The following is a 27,326-nucleotide window of genomic DNA, read 5'->3' as shown; positions in this document are numbered from 1 at the left end:
GTGGCCGTTAATGACAAGAAATGTGTACTTGTGAGGCAGCTATGACGATCGACAGTATCAAAGAGGAAAACGTAACGTTTATTTCAATTATCAGAGTCTTGCAGGACGAAATTTTAATATTACATGAGAAATACAAAATAAACAACAACGTAAACCGGAGCTGTGGATCCGACAATGAGGGACGATGAAAAACAGGCGATGGATTGGCAATGAGGCAAGTGTAAGTCTAAATTGTTGCCAAATCGGATCTCTTGAAGGAAAGAAGAAACAACAATACAGTGCCACAGATCAGATGCGTCCACTTAACACTACGTGATCAAAAGTATCCGGTCACCTGGCTGAAAAACACTTACAAGTTCGTGGCACCCTCCATCGGTAATGCTGGAATTTAATATGGTGTTGGCCCACCCTTAGCCTTGATGACAGCTTCCACTCTCACAGGCATATGTTCAATCAAGTGCTAGAAAGTTTCTTGGGAAATGGCAGCCCATTCTTCACGGAATGCTGCACTGAGGAGAGGTATCGATGTTGGCAGGCGACGCCTGGCACGAAGTCGGCGTTTCGAAACATCCCAAAGGTGTTCTATAGGATTCAGGTCAAGACTCTATGCAGGCCAGTCAATTACAGGGATGTTATTGTCGTGTAAATACTCCACCACAGGCCGTGCATTATGAACAGGTGCTCGATCGTGTTGAAAGATACAGTCGCCATCCCCAAATTGCTCTTCAACAGTGAGAAGCAAGGAGGTGCTTAAAACATCAATGTAGGCCTGTGCTGTGATAGTGCCATGCAAAACAACAAGGGGTGCAAACCCCCTCCATTAAAAACATGACCACACTATGTCACCAACGCCTCCGAATTTTACTGTTGGCATTACACACACTGGCAGATGATGTTCACCGGGCATTCGCCATATGGATAGCCCACCATCGGATCGCCGCGTTGTGTACCGTGATACATCATTCCACACAACGTTCTTTCACTGTTCAATCGCCCAACGTTTATGCTCCTTACACCATTCGAGCCGTTGTTTGGCATTTACCAGTGTCATATGTGGCGTATGAGCAGCAGTTCGACCATGAAATCAAAGTTTTCTCACCTCCTGCCTAACTGTCATAGTACTTCCAGTGGATCCTGATGCAGTTTGGAATTGCTGTGTGATGGTCTGGATAGATGTCTGCCTATTACACATTACAACCCTCTTCAACTGTCAGCAGTCAGCATACGAAGTCGGCCTGTACGCTTTTGTGCTGTATGTGTCCCTTCACGTTTCTATTTCACTATCACATCGGAAACAGTGGACCTAGTGATGTTCAGGAGTGTGGAAATCTCGCATACTGATGTATGACACAAGTGACACCCGATCACCTGACCACGTTTGAAGTCCATGAGTTCCACAGCGTGCCCAATTCTGATCTCTCACGATGTGTAATGACTACTGAGGTGTCGCTGATGTGGAGTACCTGGCAGTAGGTGGCAGCTAGTGGTGGGCAGGAAATCGCGTATCTGTTAGAAATCACAGTGACTGAGAAGTCACAGATATCACAGTAGCAACTTTGCAGATTCTAACTGCGATTTCAGTCACAATTAGCAGTCGCAAGTAATATTTCATATTCAAAGACGTGAGCCATCTATTGGTCGAATTTAGCACTGCTTTCTGCGATTTCAGTGACAAGTCGCAACTAAGAGTCGCAAGTAGCAACTAAAAAGCGCGGTTAACAGTGGCATCTGTTGGCCAAAGTTCGTACTACGTCCATCTCTGCGGTACGCTATGGAGTCCAACTGCGATTTCCGTGACAAGTCGCAACTAAGAGTCGCAAGTAGCAACTAAAAAGCGCAGTTAACAGTGCCATCTGATGGCCAAAGTTTGTACTACGTCCATCTCTGCGATACGGTATCGAGTCTAACTGCGATTTCCGTGACAAGTCGCAACTAAGAGTCGCAAGTAGCAACTAAAAAGCGCAGTTAGCACTGCCATCTGTTGAGCAAAGTTCATACTACGCTATTCGCTACCAATCAAACTGCGATTTCTGTGACAAATCGCAACTAAGAGTCGCAAGTAGCAACTAAAAAGCGCAGTTAGCACTGCCATCTGTTGAGCAAAGTTCATACTACGCTATTCGCTACCAGTCAAACTGCGATTTCTGTGACAAATCGCAACTAAGAGACGCAAGTAGCAACTAAAAAGCGCAGTTAACATATTATTCCTAGTGTCATCTGTTGACCGACGTACGTACTTCGTTATGAGAGCCTTGTGCCTCACGAGATCGATGTGCTGTGTGTGCATATGAAGGGCTTATTTTAATAGTGGTACAAGTCCATTTTTGTTCATTTTGAGATACAGAGTCGTAAAGTTAAATGAGCGCTGACAAATCTGCATTTGAGATACCAGAAATATTCAAACATATGGCTTCTTGCTAGAGATGAACCTTTATTTATGTTTGTTTGGATCACTAATTTCAGAAGCATTATAAGACAGAAAAGTGGAGGTAATGGACTTGTACCACTATTGAAATAAGCCCTTCATATTATATGACGACATGCACATTCAGCATCAGTTATGATTAGTCAAATACTGCTGTGACTCTGAATGTATTATATTAATAAGAAGCAACATTGCCTTTTTCTCCTGAAAATATCAAGTAACGTAACAAATGTGTTTGATTCTGCTTCCAATATGACAGTTTTGGTTAATACTCCACATGCCTACAGGACTTTGCAATGCTAACACAGCAGAACTCAGACATCTGTATAAGTGTAGAGAAATGAAAACAGTCATATGAATGCCTCACTTTTGTTCCGACACAGTTCAAGACTCGGGAGAAAAGTTTTACACCTGGTGTTCTACATGGCAACTTCACACACAAGAACTTTTTGCCGACACTACTACCACCTACATAAGTAAACTTTTCCTGTGTTATTTTCAAGTAATGCACTTAAGCTATTCCTGATTTAACTGGAAGATCTGTACTTACCACTTTCATATCAACAGCCTCAAAATGCATATTGTAGACTTCGGGATATGTTACAGGTCAGTGTCACACCAAGATTGTGGAGAAAGGCGGGGGGGGGGGGGGGGGGGCATGTCACTCTCCAAGAAGTGTTTACCAATAAGTAAGTGGCGGAAAATTATGGGTATAGGACGGCTTAAACATGTGGAAAATGAGATTTTTATTATTCACTCACTGTATTTGACATTTATTATTCCTTTAAAATCGCACAACAACTTCAATAAAACACAGTTTAATCATCCACACACTTATTTCACAATTACTTCACTTTTAAACTGCAAATCCTCTAAGAGCTGTCTTGAATCTTCGCGAGTCTCTCTCAAAAACAGCCTCGATGTGGATAGATACGTACAGCAACCAGTAATCAGAGTCAGAACTGTGTCTGCATAAACACAAGGATTATTAAACAATTTTTGCTGTCATTAATTACTAGCAATATAATTGACAGAGTAGATTGCTAATATTTGCTATAATAAATATCACATTTGCAAGAACGATCTCACTGAAGTAATTAAGTCCATCGAAACGCTTAAAAACTAACCTCTCGTCTGACGAAAACGGTCTAAAGACGCAGTGGCAATTTCTTCAGATCTGTTGACAATGATATTTTGAGTTATCACTTTACTGAGTGACTGAAATGTAGTTCAGGTACCTGTGAACATAACAATATGTTAGAATTCATTTTCTAAATACGAACTATTACGGTACTGTACGGCTACTTACATATTAATTACACTATTAATATTTTCACAGTTGTTTCTTTAATACAAAATTAAAGCCAACGGAAGTAAAAACGTAAAACCTACTTGCCAATGACAGGTTTGTTGAGATGCAATTTTCTGTGTTGACAGATGTAACTTTTTCATACGGTGGTAAGTCGCAGAAATCGCAGAAGTAGCAGAAGTCACAGAAATCGCAGAAGTAGCAGAAGTCACAGAAATCGCAGGAGTAGCAGAAGTCACAGAAATCGCAGAAGTAGCAGAAGTCACAGAAATCGCAGAAATCGCGGAAGTAGCAGAAATCGCAGAAATAGCAGTGGCGGAGGGATACACGACCTATGTTCCTTAACTGCGACTCTTCACTGCGACAAATCACAGTTAAGAATAACAGATACTGAAAAGTAGCATTCACAGAAATCACTGATATCGGAAAATCGCAGTTTAGCCCATCACTGGTGGCAGCACAATGCACCCAACACAAAGAACGTATGTTTTTGGGGCTGTCCGGATAGCTTTGATCACATAGTGTGCAGTTGGCAGTAAGGGCAACAGAAGTGTTTACACATTTTCAGCAGTAATAGCCACAATAGTGAAGCTAACAGCGACATTCATCACAGTAGAAGTGTAATTTACTGAATAAAACGCACAAGCAATCAGAACACACAAGTCGCACATCTTTACTAGTGTCACCCAAGAAACGAGAGCAAGATTCAGATTATGAAGCAACCGTTAGCACAGGTAAAACAACACACAACGAGACGTCCAACAAATCTTTAAACAGTAACGTTCAAGCCTCAAGAAAAACAAAAAGCTCCTAATTTACGCTGATAGCCACGGAAAATGCCTCTCTAGCCGTTGTGAAAATATGAACGCAGATTACTCGGTGTTTCCTAGGCTCAAGCCAGCAGCTACATTCAATACCGTGGTAGAAAACTTAACCGTAGAAACAAACGAACTCAACGAAGGCGACTGCATTGTAATTATAGGTGGCGCCAATGCAGTGGCGGATACAGAAAAACCTCAACAAGGGGGTGCTAAAGATATCTTGAGCTAACTTTACTTTTAACGTAATAAAAAAAATAATCAAGTCACATGCAAAGTTTAAGAAAGTTTTATTTAAACTGATTATACACATATACAAGAGAATGCCATCTTATAATACAAAAACGTTACAGTTGAGTTTCTCTTCCTTAAATGATGAATTCTATGTGCCTATTCTTCCTGGCAAATTGGTTAATTACATCGTCAATAGGACAATCAATGTCTGGGTGTGTGTTCAACAGAGCTAAGCCATTAAGTCAATCCTCCTACATTGTCAACCTCAACCATGTCTTTGTACGCTGCAATGTTGAAAGATTTCTTTCTATTGTAGCAATAGATGCATGTAGACAAGCAAATATTTTGTATGACGTGTGCAAAGTAAGATAATCAGATCTAGGACAAACAGACAATGCTTCCATATCAGATTCACTATGATTAAGGGCGTTATACTCGTTTGCTTGTGTTGACGAATCTCTCCCATTTGTCTCTTTTTAATCACAAAGAGCGATTCTTCTTCAGAGAACAGTAGTTCAGTTAAGTACTGATTCAATTTATGTGACAGATAATTACCATCATGTTTCAGTAGTCGCGAGGGCAGAAGTATGGAAGTATGTTGAATTTTAAATGATAAATATTTTCATCGGCAAAACGTTCTCTCATGTCAGTCGTAACATGGTCCAGTGTTGGAATAAAAATAGTTCTTTTCCAATATGTCATAGCACCGTCATTATGATCGCAGTTTTCCCTGTGTCTTTGTCTGCCTGTAAGACGAGGAACAGTCATCTCTCCACGTCTAACTCTTCCATAGCTGCCTTCGCCTCTTCAACAATATGAGCAAAGTGCTATCGGCATTAGCTCTCAAGCTGTCTTACGCCTTGAGCGTCGAATCTAATTTTGCTTGTGTCATCGCGACGTTCAAGTCAGGGTCTTGTAAGATTTTGCTGACTGGATATACTATGCTCATAATGTCACTCAGTGTAAACAGAGTGATAATAAACTCACAATTAGAGAGGACTCAAAGGAGAATATTGGCTTTGGCAGCCGTTGTTCTATTCTTCCAACTCTGTTTTTGTTTAAGAACTTTGCAAACTGTTCCGAGATCAGCTGCGAATTGAATTGCAGTATCATGTGCTCAACCCGTCTCGTTTGACAATATGACTGTAGCGAGTGTTTTAGGTGACCGCATGTTAGACACTGTAAGATCGATACTACTTCTTCAATAGTACCAAGTGAGTTTGTCACACTTGTAACTTTGCAACTGCGAGAGACAGCGAGGTTGAGCTGATGACTTCGACATGGTGCTACTTCCGCGTCGATAGCTTTCTTTTCTGTTGTAGCCGCAGCTCCTTTCAATTCTGACAAATTAACTGAGTAACCATACAGCCTATACCTACACAGTTCGCCAGGGATAGAGAAAGGCTTTCCGTTCTCTGTACTTAATACTTCACCAGTAACGCTACACTCTTCATCTCGACTCTCTTGAAGTTCATTGTCAATGTCTCCACTACAACATTGTCTTTATGTATGTCAACGAAACCCAAAACTCTTTCGTGTAATTTGCCATCATTGCAGCGGGGCGATGTGCGCTATTTCCGTAGTCTCATCGAAGGTTACGCTGTAATAACGTGAATCTTTGTTTTCCTCCAGTATTTTCGATAACATCACTGTTTCACAGCATGAAATAAGTTCGTTATACAGTGTTTTACTTAGGTAAGTCACGTTCGCTTCAGTGGTCTCAAACTGATGTTTTAGCTGCAAGTCTCCGGCGTCAATTCTAAATCTTAGAAGAGCTCTAAAGTTTCCCTCGTTACTCACTATACTTTCACTTTCATTTTCGTTTTCTAATAGACTCCCATCATCTCTACGCCCCCACAGAGGAATATTTTGCTTTCCATGAAATGTGATTGTTTTTATTACAGGTACAAGACGGTCTCTGTTTTCCCCAATGCTTTCCATTCTCTGTCTTGACAACTGATTTATAATCTCAAGTTTGCTGTTGTCTCGTGTCGCCAAAACTTGATCCGAAAGTGTGTCTCAAAGTCAGCATCTTTACCAGTAAGTTTGGCAAACTTTGTTAGTGGTTCAGTCACGAGTTTCTTGGCGATAATGGATTTCTTTCCTCCAACCATTTTATTACTCACAAAAATTGAACAGGTAATAGAAAGAAGTCCCTTTTTAACTTGTGAGAACACTAGCCATCGATACTGTTCAAAGTGATTATCGTGCACTTGTCTGCATTCAACCTGTCCCCTCTTGTTGTGCTCCAAAGTAGGAAAGATATAACCTTTTTCATGTTTCCTTGGAGCTGTAAGAAGCCTGTGTTTTATACCGTCACTAATATTTCCTGACGCTAATAGATCCAAATAATTGCCAATATCTGTGGGATTAAAGGAATCAGTCGATGAACTTTGTTGTAGAAGTTTCGACGAAGTGCTGGGCTCTGCCTGTACAGCTGGTGATCTCTTAGCAGATGAATGGTGACCCGTATCTTCAGATGTTTTACTTTTCTTTTCCTTATTACATAACGATCCATTTTATTATATTGTTATGACATAGGCAAATTAGAAGCCAATTATTCTTGAATAAACATTTTATTCGCACTGAAAAATGCAACACTAGTACACTTAGCACTAAAATACACATGGTCACACTCCACGTATTTCTTATATCATTAAGCGCAACACTGGCTAAAATTCATGGTAATAGCCAATAATCCAGTTGTACTCTTCTCATCACTTCCAAATTATTACGACGATTGTAACTTTCAAACTCACTACCTTGCAGCGACTCAGCTTCCCTACTTTATGAGGCTCGGTTGTTTCGAGAACATTCGCTGCCAGAATGTTCGCTTAAAGACTTTTAGGGAGTGTGAACAAATACCTACTGTGAAAGCGACAAGCCAATATGTACCTTACGATGTATAATATGGCGAGTTTCGAATGATGATGTCATCTGGCAATTTATGTGTGTGTAACTTTTATTGTCGATTCCGTTCCTTTCTAGTGCTTTTGATAGAGGGTCTATATAGTAACAATGCGTTTTTAAGAATCTACTCGAAAGCCACTATTACCAGAGATACACGCATCAATAGTTTCCCATACCTAACTCATATTACGAGTTAGGTATGGGAAACTATAGTTATGTTATTAGTAAAGATATTGTTATGAGTCTTGTAACAATATTTTTACTGAGAAATTACTATGAATAACTCTTAATACTTCACAGTCAACTGATCACTCTCACTTTTGACTGGTCTTCACACTTGCACTTGCTACAACTACAATTTTTTACTTATCCATTCTTCAGTCTTAATTTTTCTGCTTCTGAACGTAAACTAGCTTCTTATTCGGAGAACAGTCCGTATTTATAACGCTACATATCGAAGGTTCTCTGTACAAGAAAACAGTAGAATATTCGCAACTTTTCTCGAACAAATGCCAGACAGAATATCGTATCGAGATCAGTAGAATGGCCACCACTTTTCTTGTAGGCATGTGTTAGCTATCTATGTGCCAGATAGAAACGGATAAAATACGATGACGCGGATGCGCGTGCTACATAGGAAACTACAAACTTGGAAACTACAACTACTCAATAACTCGATTCAGTCGTCGACTGACGAAAAGTACGAATAGCGTGCGGGCTGACTGGTGGGGATGGCGCGGTTGGCAATGCGGACGACCCCGCAAAGGAAGGGGGGGAGAGCGCCCCACCCCTATGTACCCTATGTGTCCACCACTGTGCCAATGATGTAAACAGAAATGAAAGCAAGTCAGCTCTGAGAAGTTACAGAAAGTTATTGCCACAATTACACCACACCAATGTTATCATAACAAACGTACCAGTACGATATGACCTTCCAGAGTGGTCTTGTGTCAGAAGACAAATAGAAACTCATAATTCAGTGTTACAAAAACTTTGTGTAAAATTCAGCAATATGAAATTAATAGACATTAGCAAAATGAACCAAGATGAACACACCCAGCATGGACTACACTTGAACAGTAAGGGAAAATTAAGGTTAGTGAATGAAATAAAAGTTCTCTTTGTCCCAGTCACCAACAAGAAGGAACCAATAGCACTAGGAAATATATCTGAAGCTTTTTTTAGAGAAAAGGACCATTACAGCAGTGATCAAACAGGCAAACTAGAGGTATGTTAACCCTGTGCACTCAGTGTAATCACACATGTAGAAGATAAGTACAACAGCGAAGGTAACCTTGGTTCCACTCTCATGGAAAACAACGACACCCACAGAAATGTGAACAGACAAGAAATCCAGGCATCACTTAGCATGATACACCTAAATGTGCAGTACCTTAGGAAGAAACCCACTGTACTACAGATATTTGTAAAGGAACATTCACCATAAGTGTTAATATTGGCTGAACATGACCTAAAATGTAACGAAATTAACTGTTATAAACTAGATGTTTATGTACTGGTAAACAGTTACTGTAAGAAATAGCATAAGGGTGGAGGTGTGGCAAGCTTTGTGAGAGAACATATTATGTGTAAGAAACTTACATTTATTGAGCAATACAGTGAAAAGGGGATTCTAGAAGTAAGTGGTATTTCAATTTGACTAAAAGAGCATGGAGTCAATGCAGTAAAACATAAAATAATAGGAATATACAGACCACCTTGTGCAGATGCAATCAATTTTTTCAACAGCTTCAGTATGTGATTAGGCAAACTAGTCCCAATGACCTTACTATACTTGGACACATTAACATTGATGCGAACTCCAACAGAATTGATAACATGAAACTTGTAGATGTATTAACTTCATACAATATTAGAAATATAGTTACAATGCACACCAGAGTCTCAGATTCTGGTTCTACCCGAATAGATTATGCAATAATTAAAAAAAACTGCTGAAGACACTGCTAAGTTTAGTAACATAGACTTTCATTACTCAGACCACCTTGCACAACAGATAGAATATAGAGAAACAGCTCCTTAAATAATACCAAAAACGTTTGAAAAGAAACAATTATGAGCAATAGTAATATCAACTCTCTGAAAATTAAACTAGCTGAAGAGAAGTGTTCGAATCTACCACGTGGAAGGATCAGATAACAAATGGGTTGAGTTTTCTAATATTCATGAGCTGGATGTCCTGTACAAATCAACAAGACTGCACATTTTCAAACAAAAATATAACACAGCAGAGAAAACCTTTAAAGAGAAGTTTCAAACATTAGAAAACAAGTCCAGAATAATGAAATCTCTTAATCTACAAATGGAAGCATGACGTCATGGAAACTGATCAATAATTATCGAAAAATCTTCACAACTACAGAGAGTAAACCCTTATGCATTATACAGGATAGTAATATTATGAAAAGCCCAAAATATTGTGTAACCTTTATCATAAACATTTCATATCACCAAAAGGAAATCCTACAAACACTTTAGAAATGTACCAATAGATACCAAAGCACCCCCCTCCCCTACAAGTAGTGAGTTTTGGATTTAATGAGGTTAAAGAAAATGAAATCAAAAAGATAATTCTCACATTAGAGAACAAGTACTCAGCTGGATGGGATGATATGTTGTGTTTAGTAGTTAAAAAAGCATAAAAGTAATAGTTAAACCACTAATGTACCTCATAAACTGTACTATTAGAGAAAGCACTTACCCCAGTAGTTTAAAAATAAGGATTGTTAAACCAGTGCATAAAAAGGGGAGTAAAAACGAGGTTTCAGACTACCATCCAATGTCATTGATCCCTACCTTTAGTAAGGTTTTTTACATGGCTATTCTTTCACAGTTTCTGCTTATTTTACAAACTACTGCAGTTGCTGAATTTCTCCATAAAGTGTACACTCTCCTACATTGCGGTATGATGACTGCTGCCATACTCTTCTTTCCATAGATTCTTCTTTCCATAGATCTTTCCAAAGTATTCATCTCAGTCGACCATGAGTTGCTCATTAAGAAATTGAAGGCTTACAGCATCAATCTGTGCAATTACTAACCACATACTTGACAAATCGCAAACAATGTACTAAACGTTCATGTAAAATAGATAACAGGGTGATAGATTTCCAATATTCTAGAGATACAGTAATCCAGGTGGTACCATAGGGGTCGATCCTTGGTCCCTTTCTCTTCTTGGTTTATGTCAATGACATGACATAACCCTTCAACTCACATCTAGTAACCTTTGCGGATGACACCCCCCTCTTATTTCATAAAAAAAGACTTGGAGGCGTTATACTCAGTTGCAACTAAGGGTGTGACGGAAGTATCGACCTATTTTCTGCATCAGGGCCATAACACCAACATCAATAAATCTCAGCTATTAACATTTAAAACAACTGGTTCTCATGATGTTGAAATAAACAATATTTGTGGGATTACATCAGCAGAAACAGATAACATTAAATGTCTTGGTTTCCACCTTGACAAAAATCTCCATTGGGTAAACAACATTACTTCTGTGTGAGGAAATCAACAGTAGCCTGTACCTTATAAGCCAGTTGGCAAAAATAATGGCAATACAAACACTAAAAATTGTCTACTATGGAACAGTTTATCCATTTCTTAATTCTGGTATTGAACTGTGGGATTGTGCAGCAGACCTGCACCTGAACAGAATATTAGTGTTACAGAAAAGAGCCATTAGACTAATTCATGGAATAAAGTCCAGAGCGTCCTGCTTGAAACCTTTTTCCAACATAAATATCTTACAGTATATTCCTTGCATTTTTCTGAATAGTAAAAACAAACTAAATAATTGCAGTGATACACAAAATTATGGTACTAAATAAAATAAGGGGAAACTACTTGAGGCAGTGGACAATATTAAAAATAATTGACAATAGTCCTTATCTTAATGGGCAGGTACAGTTCAACAAGCTTTGAAAACTTGTGATCCAAAGCCATTCCAAAGGAAGCCTTCTTAGTAAATAAATGTTTATATTCTACTTGTCCTCTCTTATAACATGTAATACAATTAGAATACTAAGACAAATGTATGTACCATTATGGCATATAAGTGCTATCTACATTAATCTACTCAACCTATGTATGACGTTTGCAAAAGACATCAGCTTGATGGTCTACATGCAAAAAATATAAATAAATAAATAAAAAATAAATAAGATCGTCCAAAAATGTTTTCTTTGAAAGCGCTGTAAAAATATATAAATATTTCAAGAGTCTCTCTCTCACACACATGCTGAACTATAATATGTCACTGCTGTGTTTCCCATATTCGTTTGTTGTGGTGGTTAATTTTTCCATTTAAGGAGAATATAGATTAATCTCTGAATAATAAATGTGAAAGGAAATTTTCATCATCCACCTTTACATCCTGGATGAGTTCACAAAACTCCATAATTGTTGTTCATCACAGTCATGATGGGCTGGTACCAGCTGAAACCTGTTTAGTTTGAAACACAATCATTGTTGCAAAACACAACAGATAGATATACAAGGTGTTATAAAAAGGTACGGCCAAACTTTCAGAAAACATTCCTCACACACAAAGAAAGAAAATATGTTATGTGGAAATGTGTCCGGAAACGCTTACTTTCCATGTTAGAGCTCATTTTATTACTTCTCTTCAAATCACATTAATCATGGTTGAAAACACACAGCAACACAACGTACCAGCGTGACTTCAAACACTTTGTCACAGGAAATGTTCAAAATGTCCTCCGTTGGCGAGGATACATGCATTCACCCTCCGTCGCATGGAATCCCTCATGCGCTGATGCAGCCCTGGAGAATGGCGTATTGTATCACAGCCGTCCACAATACGAGCACGAAGAGTCTCTACATTTGGTACCGGGGTTGTGTAGACAAGAGCTTTCAAATGCCCCCATAAATGAAAGTCAAGAGGGTTGAGGTCAGGAGAGTATAGAGGCCATGGAATTGGTCCGCCTCTACCAATCCATCGGTCACCGAATCTGTTGTTGAGAAGGGTACGAACACTTCGACTGAAATGTGCAGGAGCTCCATCGTGCATGAACCACATGTTGTGTTGTACTTGTAAAGGCACATGTTCTAGCAGCACAGGTAGAGTATCCCGTATGAAATCATGATAACGTGCTCCATTGAGCATAGGTGGAAGAACATGGGGCCCAATCAAGACATCACCAACAATGCCTGCCCAAACGTTCACAGAAAATCTGTGTTGATGACGTGATTGCACAATTGCGTGCGGATTCTCGTCAGGCCACACATGTTGATTGTGAAAATTTACAATTTGATCACGTTGGAATGAAGCCTCTTCCGTAAAGAGAACATTTGCACTGAAATGAGGATTGACATATTGTTGGATGAACCATTTGCAGAAGTGTACCAGTGGAGGCCAATCAGCTGCTGATAGTGCCTGCACACGCTGTACATGGTATGGAAACAACTGGTTCTCCCGTAGCACTCTCCATACAGTGACGTGGTCAACGTTACCTTGTACAGCAGCAACTTCTCTAACGCTGACATTAAGGTTATCGTCAACTGAACGAAGAATTGCCTCGTCCATTGCAGGTGTCCTCGTCGTTCTAGGTCTTCCCCAGTCGCGAGTCATAGGCTGGAATGTTCTGTGCTCCCTAAGACGCCGATCAATTGCTTCGAACGTCTTCCTGTCGGGACACCTTCGTTCTGGAAATCTGTCTAGATACAAACGTACCGCGCCACGGCTATTGCCCCGTGCTAATCCATACATCAAATGGGCATCTGCCAACTCTGCATTTGTAAACATTGCACTGACTGCAAAACCAGGTTCGTGATGAACACTAACCTGTTGATGCTACATACTGATGTGCTTGATGCTAGTACTGTAGAGCAATGAGTCGCATGTTAACACAAGCACCGAAGTCAACATTACCTTCCTTCAATTGGGCCAACTGGCGGTGAATCAAGGAAGTACAGTACATACTGACAAAACTAAAAATGAGCTCTAACATGGAAATTAAGCGTTTCCGGACACATGTCCACATAACATCTTTTCTTTATTTGTGTGTGAGGAATGTTTCCTGAAAGTTTGGCTATACCTTTTTGTAACACCCTGTATATGGTATGTCTATTTACTCTTAGTTGGTACGACAAGAGGACTTCTGCGGCCTGCGTGCAAACTCATTTCAATGTGCTTCACATCTCGATCAAGCACATCGCATGTGGAAGAAGTTGGGGGAGGGGGTGGGTTCTTGTGGCTTTCCTCTTATGTAAATAACCATTGCCATCGACGAATGCTAGAAGGACATGCAGTATCGTACTGCCAACAAAAATACTCCTGCATAAATGTAACTGAATTGTACCTTATGAAACTCCTTTTATTGCTGTGTTATCGATATTTATACTTAACACGTATTGGGTAGCGTTAACTGAACAATTAAGCGAGCTATCTGTACCACTACTCACAACAATATGAAGGCAAATTCACACTAGACATCAACAGACCATCACATCACGGCACTCTCACATCAAAGTGTGTTCACATTGCACATCATGTCATGAGAGTTTGTCGTGTGGAGTGGCCATGCGGTTTGAGGCGTCATGTCACGAACTGCGCAGCCCCTCCCGCCGGAGGTTTGAGTCCTCCCTCGGGCATAGATGTGTGTGTTGTTCTTAGCATAAGTCAGTTTAAGTAGTGTGTAAGTCTAGGGACTGATGACCTGAGCAGTTTGGTCCCTTAGGAATTCACACACATTTGAACACAAGAGTTTACAAGTCCTTTACCAAGCAGCAATAGTGAGGTAAGAGGTGACATATATGATAAACAAGTCAGAGTATACTATCAAAAATAAGGAACTAACAATGATAAAGTTTATTAATGACCAAAGCAAACTTCATAACATATGTTCTTGATTAATTTTGTGTGGCAAAGTGTTGAGAAATGAAAGAAAATTTTAAAACATCTATAATTCGACCATACATCCAAAGACATTGTGGCCAATACCATTACATCGACCACACATCTGCACCAACATTGTGTGCTTTGGTCATCGTTTCAGAACCCAAATATCTAATGGCATTATGGGCAATACCATTACATCAACCACACATTTGCGCCAATGTTGTTTGATTTGGTCATCATTTTACAACCTAAGTTTATTTATAGCTTGTACAACCACATGGATATTTGAAAATACAGTGTCTCAGGAAACATGCAAATCCTTCAGTGATTGAAATTTTGCCAGCAAGAAATACATTTATGGGAACCTATTATGAGGCACCACAATGTCATTATGAGGCACCGCAATGTCACTGCAGAAGCATGGCAGACAAAGAGCTACACAATTGCTGAATATTTTTCAGAATTGTACATGTACATGGTAGAAATACAAGTACATAAATCTAAAAAAAGTATTGAAATTGATGAATATATTTTTCTATATATTCTGCAACTATGTGGCGTTTTGAGTAAATGGTGTATTTGTTTACTTGTGCAGTAAAGCTTGTTTTATCACACTCCTTCCATACCCCATTAGCCACATCATACTCTGAGAAGTTTTTAATGATGAGGAATTTGGACAAAGGCTTGTATTACACTTTAAAATTTCAAAAACTTCAGGAGCATAAGAATGTAAATTTTCGTTGTGACTGAAGACCTAGTTTCTCAATTGATGGTATGGTAAATTACACCTTTTTTCTATGCTATTATAAGGCAAGTGATTAAGCTTTTTTAAAAGTAGCAATAAGTACTTCTCCAATAATTGTTTTTGTTAGTTTCTGGAAATTAGAAAATGTGGATTACAGTCAAAAAGGCCTATAAAACCTAAGAGTAGATAGTTACCTGTTTTAACTATATAATGAATAGGAAAGTTGCTACTCACCATATATCGGAGGTGCTGAGTCACAGACAGGCACAACAAAAATACTGTCACAAATAAAGCTTTTGGCCATCAAGGCCTTTATCAATAATAGACGACAGACACACACACTCCAACACACACTCAGGCAAAAGCAGCTGACTCACAGGCAACTGAAAACACACTACTCGCAGTGTGGTTTCAGTTGCCTGAGCCTGCAGTCATTTGTGTGAATTGCGTTTGTGTGTGTGTGTGTGTGTCAGTGGCGTAGCGTGGTTGTAAAGTTTGGGGAGACTCTGCAGTTATTATAGGGAGACAAAATTGTACAGTAAACAATAATTTAAACAAATGAAACAAAATGCATCAAATAAAACAACAACAACTACTACTACCACTACCACAACCACCACCACTAATAATAATAATAGTAATAATAATAATAACTAACTTGTTTAAGAAAGGATGACAAATTCGTAGAACTCCAGCAGCAGGAGAAGAAGCACTTATATTTTCTTGTACACAAGTGCAATGCGCCTTCTTTTCCTTACATGAATAAGTCTATAACTCGGTCTACAAAGATCTGATCACTAGATAGCTCTCCAAGTAGTGTCTTTTCTATTGCTAACGTGCTCAAACACGACAGCCGGGTGTTGGACATTGAATTCCTTAAATAATTCTTCACTCGTTTAAGAGTACTCATGCTTCGTTCTATGCTTGCGATAATTGCGGGTAGGGTCGAAACCAAAAGCAGGAACTTCGTTGTTTCTTCATAAACAGAGTTTAAATCATTGTTGACAATGTACTTTAAGAGGATTCTTGGAGATAAGTTTCTCATCAGCGTATATGTTACACAGTTCATGCTCAAGTTGTTCTTGATTTTGTAGACTTTCCCCGCGTAATAACTTCTGATATTCTTCACGGGTTTGCAGCCGGATCACGTTGTCGTCCTGACACAATATTTCGGCGGACCAGCTGGCCACCATCTTCAGGTAAGTTAATGCTAGTGCACTGCCTCGTCTGAACTAAATTCCAGCCACAACGACAGAAACCTTTATACACCATGAAGAGAGCACCGCACGTGCGTGAGATGATGGGCAGCACCTCCAGGTGGCAAGTAGACACGCAGCGTGCCGGTGGGACATTGGTAGAAACGATAAATCGCAACAGCACTAGTTGGAAGAATCCAATGATCAAAAAGAAGACCGTTGTAGTTTAATGTCAGACAAAATCGGATTCCATATCTTACTTAGAGGAAAACCTTTATCCCTGTTAATAATATTACTGGATAATCTAATTTAAATTGATTCTTTAAGAACACATTCCCAATAGCGAGAAGCAGGAGAGATCAATTGTGTCTTATCATACATCATCCTGTGTCCTTCGTTAAGGCAATGTTCCACCACTGCCGACTTCTCAGGCTGGATCAACCGAGTGTGCCGATGATGTTCCACGCACCGGTCCTGAATAGTTCGAATAGTTTGACCAATATACTTCTTTCCACAGTGACACGGAATTTCATAAACCCCGGGCCTCCTCAAGCCCAAATTATCTTTAACTGGGCCAGGAAGGGATCCAGTCTTGGTCACCGGCGTAAAAACACTTTTAATATTATGTTTTCTTAAAATTCTTGTTAAAGATTAATGACAGATGGTTACCTATTTATTTTAAACATTATCACTCGACTTTACAGCGATTGCAGCAATTGTTCCAGTTTACAGATATTACAATTTTCCAACTTATAGCTTGGGTATATTATATACTAATCTGCACGCACATTTCTACGGGCAAGACGGAATTGCGTCGGCCAAATGTATACCACCAAAGTCTCCCAATATTTTACATGGGACATCCACTATGTGAGGAGGATAATGGGCAAACTGGGGACCAGATACATTAACACAGGGGGTCAAATTTCCGAAATTAAACGAGAACATTCATTTCCTTACACAATCCGAAGCTGGAAATAAAAGAATTAGTACAAATATTCAAATACCTCTCTTCCATGTGTGAACATTGAGACAGAGGCACTGAGGGCATGTCTGCTCACTTACCCGTCTTCTGTAACACTCCTCGAATATGGCAGGCACCCAGAGGTCTTCCTGGGTCCCAGTGGTGGGGATGGGCGAACCACATGGCCGTGACCAACCTCTCAACCCCAAATCTTGTGACACTGGAACGTCTTTGACTCTTACCTGCCTGTGATGTCTCTCTGATCCCCTACCCAGGAGTGGGGTTGGCACTACTATTCTACAGAACTAGTTCCCAACTAAGATTTGGCCATGCTTTACAGAAAGGTGTGAGGAGGATTAGGAACGTTCATGTGCAGATTCACATTCACGTACAAGAAATGCATAATACACGTCACATATAAATACGTATTATGAAGCCTGACACATTTCTTTCCACCCGTCCACAGGGGTTCGTAGACACGCGGGAACTATGGGGTATAGTGGGGCACGACAGGATACAGTAGGGGATTTGGCCCTCTGACATACTTTACAAGTACTGAGCACCCTCGCTACACTCCACTCCATACTCATAAAGTATATCGACTCTTCCAACTTCCTACTGCACTTGCGCGCTCCAAAATGCCCATAACTCTAGTGGCAATACCAAATTAACTTGTTGACCAGCTCATCCGATATGCACACTAACCACTGATGCTGATTCGGATTCTTTCGATAGAACAAGACGCCGCCTCTTACCAGGTAAAAACGTCGAAGCCGATTTTTGGCCGGGTCACTCAACTCCTCCTTGATCACCCGCCAACTCTCGTCCTTGTCTTGTTACCTACCTATTCTAGACAAAGCATCACCTACGTACCTTTCAAACGGCACATCTTTCATGTAAAACAGGTCGTATACATTTTCGTTGGGATCAGTATCCCTCTGTACTGTGAGTCCAATCGGACCTAGAGATAGTGCATCTGCCACTATGTTCTGTGTCCCAGGCACGTAGTGGCCCTCAAATTTAAATTCCGGCTGAAATAGCGCCCATCTAATCAATCGCTGGTGAATAAGTTTTGCTGCCATCAGGAATTGTAGAGCCTTATGGTCTGTATATACCCTTGTGACACGTCCAAACAAGTAATAACTGAATTTGTGAAAGCCCCAGACCATCGCTAACGCCTCTAGTTCGGTCACGGCGTAGTTTTGCTCCGCCTTATTGAGCACAGGGCTCGCGAAGGCAACGGGCCTTGGCACCACACCATCATTCTCTTCCCACTCCTGGAATAGAACAACACCTAAGCCCGCCCGGGAGCTATCCGTGGCCATACAAAACGGTTTGGACAAATCCGGATGCACAAGCAGAGGAGATGACATCAGCGCATCTTTTAAGCTTTCAAATTCCCGTTGCGCAGCATCACTCCACTTCCATACCGTGTTTTTTCCCGTCAGGGCACACAAACAAGGTGTCGAGATTCCTTTAATTTTGATAAATCTTTTATAGAAATTAATGATCCCAAGAGACGCCCACAACTGTCTCTTACTCTTAGAGACTGGATACTCTTTGATTGCCCGCAGTTTTTCCGGGTCTGGGCGAATCGCGTCAGTGGTTACTATGTGCCCAAGAAAATTGATCTCTCGTCGTCCTAATTCAGATTTCTGTAAATTAATTGTCACCCCACATCGTGAAAAAACCTGTAAAACTTGATTCAGGGCGTCATTATGGACGTACCACGTCTTCTCCGCGATGAGTGTGTCGTCCACGTAAAGTGTAATCCTACGCCGCAACGACTCCGGAAACACTGTACCTAACGCCCGGATAAATGCGGCGGAAGACACATTGAGTCCGAATGGGAGTTTCCGGAAAACATAACATCTCCCACACCACAAGAATGCCGTATATTTTCTACAGGATTCGTCCAAATCCACTTGCCAGTAACTCGAATTCGTGTCAAGGGAGCTGAGAACGGATACGCCATGAAACTTGTGCAACAGCTCATCTAGTGTCTCAGGCCTATCCATTTCCGTGTCGATGATAGTATCTGTTTGGCGTGAATCAAGGACTAGCCTTACTGAGCCATTCTTCTTGGGTATGCATAAAATCGGGCTGTTATAGGAGCTAACACCCGGTTCTATAACTGCTTCTACATCTACATCTACATCCATACTCCGCAAGCCACCTGACGGTGGGTGGCGGAGGGTACCTTGAGTACCTCTATCGGTTCTCCTTTCTATTCCAGGTTCGTACTGTACGTGGAAAGGATTGTCGTGATGCCTCTGTGTGCGCTCTAATCTCTCTGATTTTATCCTCATGGTCTCTTCGCGAGATATACGTAGGAGGGAGCAATATACTGCTTGACTCCTCGGTGAAGGTATGTTCTCGAAACTTCAACAAAAGCCCGTACCGAGCTACTGAGCGTCTCTCCTGCAGAGTCTTCCACTGGAGTTTATCTATCATCTCTGTAACGCTTTCGCGATTTCTAAACGATCCTGTAACGAAGCGCGCTGCTCTCTGTTGGATCTTCTCTATCTCTTCTATCAATCCTGTCTGGCACAGATCCCACACTGCTGAGCAGTATTCAAGCAGTGGGCGAACAAGCGTACTGTAACCTACTTCTTTTGTTTTCGGATTGCATTTCCTTAGGATTCTTCCAATGAATCTCAGTCTGGCATCTGCTTTACCGACGATCAGCTTTATATGATCATTCCATTTTAAATCACTCCTAATGCGTACTTCCAGATAATTTATGGAATTAACTGCTTCCAGTTGCTGACCTGCTATATTGTAGCTAAATGATGTGGGGATCTTTCTTTCTATGTATTCGCAGCACATTACACTTGTCTACATTGAGATTCAATTACCATTCCCTGCACCATGCGTCAATTCGCTGCAGATCCTCCTCCATTTCAGAACAATTTTCCATTGTTACAACCTCTCGATATACCACAGCATCATCCGCAAAAAGCCTCAGTGAACTTCCGATGTCATCCACGAGGTCATTTATATATATTGTGAATAGCAACGGTCCTACGACACTCCCCTGCAGCACACCTGAAATCACACTTACTTCGGATGACTTCTCTCCATTGAGAATGACATGCTGCATTCTGTTATCTAGGAACTCCTCAATCCAATCATACAATTGGTCTGATAGTCCATATGCTCTTACTTTGTTCATTAAACGACCGTGGAGAACTGTATCGAACGCCTTGCGGAAGTCAAGAAACACGGCATCTACCTGGGAACCCATGTCTATGGCCCTCTGAGTCTCGTGGACGAATAGCACAAGCTAGGTTTCACACGATTGTCTTTTTCGAAACCCATGCTGTTTCCTACAGAGTAGATTTCTAGTTTCCAGAAAAGTCATTATACTCGAACATAATACGTGTTCCAAAATTCTACAACTGATCGACGTTAGAGATATAGGTATATAGTTCTGCACATCTGTTCGACGTCCCTTCTTGAAAACGGGGATGACCTGTGCCCTTTTCCAATCCTTTGGAACGCTACGCTCTTCTAGAAACCTACGGTACACCGCAAGGGGGGCAAGTTCCTTCGCGTACTCTGAGTAAAATCGAACTGGTATCCCATCAGGTCCAGCGGCCTTTCCTCTTTTGAGCGATTTTAATTGTTTCTCTAACCCTCTGTCGTATATTTCGATATCTACCATTTTGTCATCTGTGCGATAATCTAGAGAACAAACTACAGTGCACTCTTCCTCTGTGAAACAGCTTTGGAAAAAGCCATTTAGTATTTCGACCTTTAGTCTGTCATCCTCTGTTTCAGTACCATTTTCGTCACAGAGAGTCTGGACATTTTGTTTTAATCCACCTACCGCTTTGACATAAGACCAAAATTTCTTAGGATTTTCTGCCAAGTCAGTACATAGAACTTTACTTTCGAATTCATTGAACGCCTCTCGCATGGCCCTCCTCACATTACATTTCGCTTCGCGTAATTTTTGTTTGTCTGCAAGGCGTTGGCTATGTTTATGTTTGCTGTGAAGTTCCCTTTTCTTCCGCAGCAGTTTTCTAACTCGGATGTTGTACCACGGTGGCTCTTTTCCATCTTTTACGATCTTGCTTGGCACATACTCATCTGACGCATATTGTACGATGGTTTTGAACTTTGTCCACTGATCCTCAACGCTATCTGTACTTAAAACAAAACTTTTGTGTTGAGCCATCAGGTACTCTGTAATCTGCTTTTTGTCACTTTTGCTAAACAGGAAAATCGTCCTACCTTTTTTAATACACTCCTGGAAATGGAAAAAAGAACACATTGACACCGGTGTGTCAGACCCACCATACTTGCTCCGGACACTGCGAGAGGGCTGTACAAGCAATGATCACACGCACGGCACAGCGGACACACCAGGAACCGCGGTGTTGGCCGTCGAATGGCGCTAGCTGCGCAGCATTTGTGCACCGCCGCCGTCAGTGTCAGCCAGTTTGCCGTGGCATACGGAGCTCCATCGCAGTCTTTAACACTGGTAGCATGCCGCGACAGCGTGGACGTGAACCGTATGTGCAGTTGACGGACTTTGAGCGAGGGCGTATAGTGGGCATGCGGGAGGCCGGGTGGACGTACCGACGAATTGCTCAACACGTGGGGCGTGAGGTCTCCACAGTACATCGATGTTGTCGCCAGTGGTCGGCGGAAGGTGCACGTACCCGTCGACCTGAGACCGGACCGCAGCGACGCACGGATGCACGCCAAGACCATAGGATCCTACGCAGTGCCGTAGGGGACCGCACCGCCACTTCCCAGCAAATTAGGGACACTGTTGCTCCTGGGGTATCGGCGACGACCATTCGCAACCGTCTCCATGAAGCTGGGCTACGGTCCCGCACACCGTTAGGCCGTCTTCCGCTCACGCCCCAACATCGTGCAGCCCGCCTCCAGTGGTGTCGCGACAGGCGTGAATGGAGGGACGAATGGAGACGTGTCGTCTTCAGCGATGAGAGTCGCTTCTGCCTTGGTGCCAATGATGGTCGTATGCGTGTTTGGCGCCGTGCAGGTGAGCGCCACAATCAGGACTGCATACGACCGAGGCACACAGGGCCAACACCCGGCATCATGGTGTGGGGAGCGATCTCCTACACTGGCCGTACACCACTGGTGATCGTCGAGGGGACACTGAATAGTGCACGGTACATCCAAACAGTCATCGAACCCATCGTTCTACCATTCCTAGACCGGCAAGGGAACTTGCTGTTCCAACAGGACAATGCACGTCCGCATGTATCCCGTGCCACCCAACGTGCTCTAGAAGGTGTAAGTCAACTACCCTGGCCAGCAAGATCTCTGGATCTGTCCCCCATTGAGCATGTTTGGGACTGGATGAAGCGTCGTCTCACGCGGTCTGCACGTCCAGCACGAACGCTGGTCCAACTGAGGTGCCAGGTGGAAATGGCATGGCAAGCCGTTCCACAGGACTACATCCAGCATCTCTACGATCGTCTCCATGAGAGAATAGCAGCCTGCATTGCTGCGAAAGGTGGATATACACTGTACTAGTGCCGACATTGTGCATGCTCTGTTGCCTGTGTCTATGTGCCTGTGGTTCTGTCAGTGTGATCATGTGATGTATCTGACCCCAGGAATGTGTCAATAAAGTTTCCCCTTCCTGGGACAATGAATTCACGGTGTTCTTATTTCAATTTCCAGGAGTGTATTTCCTTGTTGTAACATTGACTCTATCTCACATGACACTTTCACTCTGCACGCAAGCGGCACGACCCACGGTCGTACGAAAAATGGTTTATGGGGTTTAACCCGGAACTTGTAGGTAAAACCTCTTATAGTGCCTGTGTGTCCCAAAAACACACGGCCGTTCCTTTGGAAAATCCCTTTCACATTGTTACAGATCCCATCATCTTTAATGTGATCCACTTTCTCGTTCATTACAGACTCCAAATCTATCGCATCTGATTCTTTGTTATTCTGTGTTTCTAGTTTGAACCTCGCATTGCCTTGGCCCAAATGTCCTGTGTCCACTGACAGTCTACGAGACTCGACTGTCTGGGTGTCTACTTTTATAGCGTCATCGAATTCCATCCTAATTTCTTCGTCACCAGTTTTTATGGTGACAAATCCACGTTGCAGGTCCAAGGTGGCTTGGTACCAGCCGAGAAAATCTATCCCTAATATGGCCTCAACCGTCATTCTTTCTACAACCAAGAACACAACACTAATAGTTTTCTCTTTGTACACACACTCAACTTGACTTCGCTTTTTCACTTCGATGCTTTTCCCAGGCACAGCACCTCGCACATTCGTACGCTGCAGTGGCAACGTCGGCCACTTCACATCTCCCCCACAACAATTAAATACGTTTTCCCTTATAACAGACGCTTGACGCCCTGAGTCTAAGATACAAGGAATTATTACGTTATTTACATCCACGCTGACAATTGGTAATTTAAATCCCGAAAACTCCTCCGGTTCTTCCAAAAGAACATCCCTCATCTCACCATGTGCAAATCTAACTTATTATCCCCTTTATCATCAGACTCAGGAGCCACGCTTGCCTGTCAAATTGTTTCGCTCACCACTACTGCCGCATCGTTCTCCCTAATATCCTGTCGTGGATCTGCTGGCCTTATTTCGACATCAGGAGAGGCCGAGTAGCCAGTAGGGCTCGCTCCATTGCCGTAATGGTTCTGCCTCCATTGGTTTCGTCCCCGGTTATTTGAAGGGCCAAAACCTCTCCTACGTCCGTTACCATTTTGCGGGTATGACACATAATGTACGTTCCTGTACCTTTGCTGATAGCCGTTATGCTCATGGCGTTCATGCTCATTTCTCCGCACTTCTTGTGCTTGGTTAGGCACACTTTCTTCCCCTAATTCTTGTAACAATTGCTGGAAGGCAGCCACCTCATGCATGCTGCTTCCCGCGATTCTTATCTCCCTACGTAGTCTATACGGTAGTTTCGTCAGGCATATTCTGATCAACTCCGCGTCTCCATATGGCACATACAGGTATTGGTTATCTTTGACCATTTCATGGAAGTACCGTACAGGATTCTTCTTGGTATGGTTCTGGCAATTTTCTTCTACATATATATCTACATCCATACTCCGCAAGCCACCTGACGGTGGGTGGCGGAGGGTACCTTGAGTACCTCTATCGGTTCTCCTTTCTAGTCCAGTCTCGTATTCTTCGTGGAAAGAAGGATTGTCGGTACGCTTCTGTGTGGGCTCTAATCTCTCTGATTTTATCCTCATGGTCTCTTCGCGAGATATACGTTGGAGGGAGCAATATACTGCTTGACTCCTCGGTGAATGTATGTTCTCGAAACTTCAACAAAAGCCCGTACCAAGCTACTGAGCGTCTCTCCTGCTGAGTCTTCCACTGGAGTTTATCTATCATCTCCGTAACGCTTTCGCGATTACTAAATGATCCTGTAACGAAGCGCGCTGCTCTCCGTTGGATCTTCTCTATCTCTTCTATCAATCCTATCTGGTACGGATCCCACACTGCTGAGCAGTATTCAAGCAGTGGGCAAACAAGCGTACTGTAACCTACTTCCTTTGTTTTCAGATTGCATTTTTTTAGGATTCTTCCAATGAATCTCAGTCTGGCATCTGCTTTACCGACGATCAACTTTATATGATCATTTCATTTTAAATCACTCCTAATGCGTACTTCCAGATAATTTATAAAATTAAGTGCTTCCAGTTGCTGACCTGCTATATTGTAGCTAAATGATGTGGGGATCTTTCTTTCTATGTATTCGCAGCACATTACACTTGTCTACATTGAGATTCAATTACCATTCCCTGCACCATGCGTCAATTCGCTGCAGATCCTCCTCCATTTCAGAACAATTTTCCATTGTTACAACCTCTCGATATACCACAGCATCATCCGCAAAAAGCCTCAGTGAACTTCCGATGTCATCCACGAGGTCACTTTTGTATATTGTGAATAGCAATGGTCCTACGACACTCTCCTGCGGCACACCTGAAGTCACTCTTACTTCGGAAGACTTCTCTCCATTGAGAATGACATGCTGCGTTCTGTTATCTAGGAACTCCTCAATCCAATCACACAATTGGTCTGATAGTCCATATGCTCTTACTTTGTTCATTAAACGACTTTGGGGAACTGTATCGAACGCCTTGCGGAAGTCAAGAAACACGGCATCTACCTGGGAACCCATGTCTATGGCCCTCTGAGTCTCGTGGACGAATAGCGCGAGCTGGGTTTCACACGATTGTCTTTTTCGAAACCCATGCTGATTCCTACAGAGTAGATATCTAGTTTCTAGAAAAGTCATTATACTCGAACATAATATGTGTTCCAAAATTCTACAACTGATAGACGTTAGAGATATAGGTATATAGTTCTGCACATCTGTTCGACGTTCCTTCTTGAAATCGGGGATGACCTGTGCCCTTTTCCAATCCTTTGGAACGCTACGCTCTTCTAGAGACCTACGGTACATCGCTGCAAGAAGGGGGGCAAGTTCCTTCGCGTACTCCGAGTAAAATCGAACTGGTATCCCATCAGGTCCAATGTTCAATTTTATCCTATCCTGTATTCTCTTCGACCAGAACTCATGCAGAAAAGCTTTACAAAAATCTTGATATGTCACACAGTCTCTTATCGCTAATTGCAGCTTGGCACTTTCTTCGTCACGAAGGTGAGTGCATACAAAGCGTATCTTCATTTTATCACCCCATGAAGTCGGCATCGTATCTTGAAATTGCCCCAACCACACACGCAGGTGTTGTGGATTATTCGAGTCAGGATATACCGAATAATTTAGTACTGGCACAAAGTGCCTGCGGCATTCCTCATCATCTTGATCGACTTCTCGTGAACGGGCTCCCACAGTGGGGCCTGCTGCTGGCTCTCTTATTTGGCAAAGACGCTCCCCCAATTCTTTTATCTCCTCCGATTCAGTGCGGCGTCGCCTATGCGCGCCCGTTGAATCATCGGCATTCATCGGGATTTCCCTCTACATTTCGCTGCGCCGTCTCGTCTCCCTCTTCTGGCGATTGATATCTTCTTGTGCTTGATGGAAACTCATTAACGAGTGCACTTCCTCACTATCTTTTACTACATTATGAGCCTGAAGCGCATCCAGTCGCTTACCAAATTCGTTTATTTTCTTTTCGACACTAGTCGTCGTTACAACGCCCTCTGCAATCAAGCCTTCTATGCGTTCGTTCACTGCCTCGAATCTTTCGTTAACTCTCCTTTTATTCCCCTCGACCCAATCTTGTAGTGAATCTATTATAATTTTTTGTTCCTGAAATTGCCTATTATGTTCTTCCCTCAAATCGTCAAACCGCTTGCCTATCTCTTCAAACCTCTGTCCTATTTCTTCAAATCTCTGGCCAGACTTCTTATCTATCTCTTCAAACCTCCGTCCTATTTCTTCAAACCTCTGGCCAGACTTCTTATCTATCTCTTCAAACCTCTGTCCTATTTCGTTCAGAAGAACGCTCATCCAAGCTGGCACATCACTGATATGAGCCTCACTTGGAACATCACGATTTGTTGCTTCTGAGCCTGGCGAGACGTGTCCCCCTGTCTCGCGCTCTTCGGCAGCGGCTTCGCCAAACGGTAAGTTCGACCGACCCCTCTGAGGCCATTGTCCACCCACCCCAGCACAAACTGGATCGCTGCTAGCGTTGGGACAACGACCTGCGCTCGGGGAGGGAAAGTCGCCACTGGCGGCCATTTCCTGTTCGCCTACATCACGTAACTCGACTAAATTTTCTGTCTCAATGTTCGCGTTACTCTTTGCCCGTGACCTAGTTATTACGCTCATTACCCTATAGCAACCACAAAATTAGCAACCAAAACTTGCTCTACCACTC

General features: G+C 42.1%; 1 long non-coding RNA gene across 1 annotated transcript; it reads right to left on the bottom strand.

Annotated features, from left to right (window-relative positions):
* Positions 1–3,258: 3,258 nt before the first annotated feature.
* LOC126146192 (uncharacterized) lies at positions 3,259–3,930 on the bottom strand. Its single transcript, XR_007529769.1, has 3 exons — positions 3,818–3,930; positions 3,553–3,663; positions 3,259–3,393 (listed from the first exon to the last, which is right to left on the bottom strand). It is a non-coding gene; the product is annotated as an uncharacterized LOC126146192 (long non-coding RNA).
* Positions 3,931–27,326: the final 23,396 nt, after the last annotated feature.

Source organism: Schistocerca cancellata, chromosome 2 (genome assembly GCF_023864275.1).
Source record: "Schistocerca cancellata isolate TAMUIC-IGC-003103 chromosome 2, iqSchCanc2.1, whole genome shotgun sequence".
In the NCBI taxonomy this organism is placed as follows: Eukaryota; Metazoa; Arthropoda; class Insecta; order Orthoptera; family Acrididae; genus Schistocerca; species Schistocerca cancellata.
Note: the sequence above shows the minus strand (reverse complement) of the source record. Positions and strands in the feature narration are given on the sequence as shown.